The 5,511-nt window shown below is 39.7% G+C and overlaps 1 non-coding gene across 1 annotated transcript; it reads right to left on the reverse strand.

Annotated features, from left to right (window-relative positions):
- Nucleotides 1-4,512: 4,512 nt before the first annotated feature.
- Nucleotides 4,513-4,619, reverse strand: LOC138890963 (small nucleolar RNA R71). The gene has a single exon (XR_011407325.1). It is a non-coding gene; the product is annotated as a small nucleolar RNA R71 (small nucleolar RNA).
- Nucleotides 4,620-5,511: the final 892 nt, after the last annotated feature.

Genomic DNA, 5,511 nt, shown 5'->3' on the forward strand with positions numbered 1-5,511 from the left:
CTTCTAAAAGACGACGGTAATGGCCTAATCAAATATGCAGGTAGAAACATCCTATACCATATCTGTGGTACCATGACAATTCCTCTATTCCCAATCCATAACAAGCGATTCACGTCGCATAAGATTGAATAGGGAAGAAATAAAGGTACGAGCCTCAAAAGGATCAATTTGCACGATGAGGAATCAAGAAGGGAAGTACTCCTAACAGCCCCGTAGCCTCTCGAAGATAAGTACAGACGTCTCTATACCGATCCGCAAGACTCTACTACACTTGCTCATGACTCGTGAGACCTAAGTAAACCTAGTGCTCTGATACCACATTGTCACGACCCAAATTCCATTAAAGGTCGTGATGGCGGCGGACACCACTGTAAGGCAAGACAACCCTAAATAATCAATTTAGTTCTCATTTTAGTATTTCTGAAATCATGATTTTTCTTCAATTCAATAGTAAAAGATGGACTTTACAGAATAAATAATAATGTCTTAATAATTTCAATACTGAATAACCCATAATCATCCCAAAACCTGGTATCATAAGTACATAAGAGTTTACTAAGTAATAAAAAAAATACAATAACTTTCCGGAATACAATTTGGACAAAATGGGAAATACCAGTATTATGAAAGAGACTCTGCTGGCTGGGGGTCGTCTCAAGAGATGCAGCTCACCTAAGTCTACGTATCAACCATGCCGTTGCGCCCACTAGGCCACTAGACATGCATGTGCCTCTACAACAAAAATGCACAGCAAGTGTAGTATGAGTACGAAAATAATGCGTACCCAGTAAGTATCCAGTCTAACCTCGAAGAAGTAGTGATGAGGGGTCGACTTCGACACTTACTAGTAGTCCAATAATATCATAATATGAGGTTCTAATTTAACATGATATATAGAGATAGCAACAAAACTCAGAACAAGAAGATAGCTGAATAATTCTTTCATTATTATTAAGGAACCCCAAAAAACCTACTCCATTTAAAACAAATGATCTTTCAACGATGAATTTATACAAATTATAAAAAGGGGTTTCCAGTTATATTATCACACATAATTTCCACCGAGGACGCTCGGCCTAATCCAACATAAATGTAAATTGTGCACTACCGAAGGTCGAACGATGCGAACCATAGATGCATCTATTTCCCCGCTCGCGAATCAAACATGCGATGCGGTTCCCACTCGCGAATCTGCGACGCAGTCAAATATAAATTTAACATTAAAATTATATATCTTTCTTAATTCTTTTTAAAATGAGGGAAATTAAGCTTGTAGCTTTTTAAGGAAATTACCCCGCTCGCAAAACATACATGCGACGCGGATACCCATAGATTTCTTAAGATATTATAATATTCCTTAATTCTTTTCGATATTACGAGTTCAAATGAAACCTTTTCAATATTAAATTCCTTAATTTCAACTCCTTTCAAAATATTTAATAAGCAAACTCAATCTCGCTCCCTCTCAAGGCAAAAATGACCATAAATCAATAACGTTATCAACAAGGCATGATGTAATCCTAAAACTACCCAGACATAAGAATAACTAATAGCTACGTAGGGACTCTCATCACCTCGTGCATACGTAGCTCCCACAAGTAGAAGCACATAATAATTTAGTTCACCTATAGGGTTAATTCCCTCTTACAGGGTTAGAAAGGAGACTTACCTCGCTCTGAAGTTCCATAATCGACTCCATCACCACTCTAGCACCTCAAACCGATGCTCAACGCTCCAAAACTAGCCAAAGAAGCGTAAACCAATGAAAATATATGCTAATACTCATAAAAATTCTATTTACAACAATTTCCAACTTCGCTCGGAAAGTCGATAGAAATCACCCTCCGGACCAAGTGCCTGGAATCCGAATTTTTTTGAAGATAAACATTACCCATAACCTTACGAACTCAAATATATAATTTATTCCCAATTCCATATCCAATTTCGTGGTGTAAATCTAAGAATACCAATTTCTAGGTTTTCTTCCAAATCCTATAATTTCTACAAATTTTCATGTCACAATCCATATATAATCCAAGTATTTAACTTGCAATAGGTGGGAATCACTTACCTTGACATAGATGATGAAAATTTCCCTTCCAAGAGCTCCAAAATTCATCCAACCCAAATGAAAATGGGAAAAAAATAGGCCAAGTCCTGCTTTTATAAAACCCTTTTGCCAGCAACATTTTCATACCTGCGGAACAGTAGTCTCTTCTGCGACTTCGCATGTGTGGTCAAAATCCCGCTCCTCCGCTTTTGCGCCTCTTTCTTTTCTTCTGCACTTGCGCAGATACGGCCACAACTCCGCACCTGCGGTCCTTCACCTGACTGCCCCGCTCCACTTCTGCGACACCTAGGTCGCTTCTACGGCTTTGCACCTGCGGCCAATGCCTCGCAGGTGCAGTTACACCAGATACTAGTTGTTTCAATTCTTCTTCAAATTCCAAATTTGATCCATTAACCATCCGGAATCCACTCAAGTCTCTTGGGACCCCGTCAAATTATTCCAGTGATATTAGGCTATATAGATGATATTTACACCTCAATATTACCATACTTTACTGTGGTTTTATAGGCAAATTGATAACAAAATGCTCTAATTGATGTTCTTTTGCTTCGTAGGGAATAATCTAAGCGAGGAAGCACTAAGTAGTGTTTTGAAGTCAATAATGTGAAGAAAATGCCCAATCAAGAAGTACCCGAGCATCAAATAGCGAAAAAAATCCACCGTGGTCGCGGTGGAAAGGCGGTTAAACCGCGACAGATCAAGTGGCGAGGCAGAATGTTTAGCATTCACTGCGGTCCTACCGCGGTTCTGCTGTGACCGCGATGAACTGATCATTCGCCAGAAAATTGAGGGACCAAAGGGCAAAAATTGGGAAAACGTGTTCCAAACATTAAACTTTAGAAGCTCGTCCACAATAAAGCTAAGCTATTTTTTAGACATTAATAGAGGCAATAACAAGTGTGAGAAGATCAACCAAACATTAAAGTTTTTCTTTCTCCCTTTTATTTTCTTGCAATCTTACATTATGAACAATTTAGTAGTTTTCTCTTTTGTTATGAGTAGCTAAACACTTATCTAGGGTTGATGAACCCAATTGTTGGTTGAAGTTTTGACTCAACTTGTTATAATCGAGCCGGATTTATTATATGATCGTTCTACTATATTTTGTATGGTGGTTAATTGCATGGGCTCTTGATTAATCGTGTCTAGTTACCTCTTATTGCTTGAGAAAGAATATTGGGTTAGATTGATGTTGAACAATACCATTTTTGGTTAATTGAAGAGATTCATTACTTGAACTTAAAAGTGAGTTTAGAGATAACGAAACTTTGGTGGGAAAATTTAGAGCTGTACATATTGTCAGCTAGAGTAGTTCGAGAGAATGCTCTAGTAAATTATTATAGTTGATCGAGAGATAATTACGATAACCCATAGCTCTTAATCCTCATAGAATATTACGGCGAGATTATAGCGAAAGAGTCAAGATCTAAAACTAGCAATTGGGGACATCACTGTCCTAGACCTTTTACCATTGAATTATCTTTGCTTAAGCTTATTTTTATTTTTAATATTATTTGAAGTAGTTAAACGAAAACTAAATCTTTATTGATCAAAATCTTACATCTAGAAAGTGGTTGAGTTGATAATAGCATTGCCAAAAAGTTGTAATAGATAGGTTAGTTCTCTGAGGATTCGACTCTGGACTTAAAATCGGATTATATTTGCAACGACCGCTTTGTCTTTTAGAAGACATAGTTGGGCGTGATCAAATTTTGGCGCCGTTGCTGGGGACCTAACGGTTTATTTATTACAACTTAAAAGTAGTGTTAGAATTATTAGTTTAAATCAATTTTTGAAGGTGTTAAACAACCTTTTTATTGAAAGTCTCACGTTTGAACTTTTGTGAACTTCAGGTGTATGCCTAGAAACTCTTCGAGGATTGGAGAACTGCTTGAAGGACTCTCAGACCCCGAGAAAACATTCAGGGCATTGAACCGTGCCAACAAGAGGATCACCAATCACAGCACCCACACCAGCTCGAATTTGATATGGGTGACGCAGAAAACATCAATAGAAACGTCGGGGATGCGCCAGCGCCCCCAAACATTGGAGTAGTGGAACCGCTTGTGCCAGAAGCTGCACTTTATGATTGAGCACAACCTACAGTTGACAACCTGGCTACTGCTATTGTTGTGCCCCCAATTTAAGTGGAGACATTCCAGATTACCAACAACATGTTGCACCTTCTGCAGAATAAGGGATTGTTCTCCGGGTCACACATTGAAGACCCTCAGCAACACTTGAAAAAAATTTTGTCGATTTGTATGACCCAAAGGCAGCCAAATATGATCCCAGAAGCTATCAAGCTACTACTATTTCTATTCTCTGTGACTGGGGAAGCTCAGACTTGGCTGTATTCGCTCCCAATCAATTCCATTGTCACCTGGGAGGAATTAGTCAAGCAGTTCCTGAATAATTTCTTCTCGCCCAACAAAACCGCAAGGCAGATTGATGAAATATTACAGTACAAGCAGCAGCCGACTGAGACCTTGCAAGAAACTTGGGAAAGGTTCAAAGGGATGCTAGTGAAATGTCCTCATCATGGTATTCCGGATAAAATGCTCGGGCAGAGGTTCTACATGGGGTTAGCTAACAATTTAAAGGCCAATGTGGATGCTTCAGTTGGAGGTGCATTTTTGAGTAAGACATTCACCGAGTGCAAAGTCCTTCTTGACAAGATGTCCCAAAATTCGGGGTGGATGACTAGAGGTACAACACTAGCACCCATAATGCATTCCGTTCCTCTTGACCCAAATAATTCGCATGTAGAGAACATGGCCACACTCCTGACTCAGATGAGTATATTGACAAAGAAGATTGACAAGATGGGTACGAAACAGGTGCATATTGTTGACACAACAAATGGAGGACTGTGTACACCCTGTATTAATCAGTCTTATGTGTGCTCATGGAGTGGAGAAGGTGACAATCAAGGGGTAAGAGAATATATGAATTATGTCAACAACTTTGGGGTTCAGAGACTAGGAGGACAGCAGTGGAGACCGGCACCATATCAGCAATATAGGCCAAACATGCAACAACCTGGAGGTATGCAACCTCAAGGCCAACTGGTGCTACCAGAGACAGCAGGGTTATCCACAGCAGAACCAACTACAGTTGACATATCAGCCACCTACTCAACAACAAGATAACAATATGGTAGAGATCAGGGGTATGCTTCAGCAACTCATTAGGACAAATGGTAAGATGCAGGAAAAGTTGGCAGTGCATGATTCAGCTATAAAGAACATTGAAACTCAGTTGGGGCAGCTGTCTATGGCTTTAAACAATCGCCCCCAGGGAACATTGCTAGCGGACACAAATATCAACCCCAAAGAGCAAACCCCGAATCAGCTGATGGCAGTAAGTCTCCGAAATGGCAGAGATTTAGACAAAGAGAAGGAAAAGGAACAAGCCAGCAAAGAGACTACGCCAGCCAC

Source organism: Nicotiana sylvestris, chromosome 4, assembly GCF_000393655.2.
Source record: "Nicotiana sylvestris chromosome 4, ASM39365v2, whole genome shotgun sequence".
Lineage (NCBI taxonomy): Eukaryota > Viridiplantae > Streptophyta > Magnoliopsida > Solanales > Solanaceae > Nicotiana > Nicotiana sylvestris.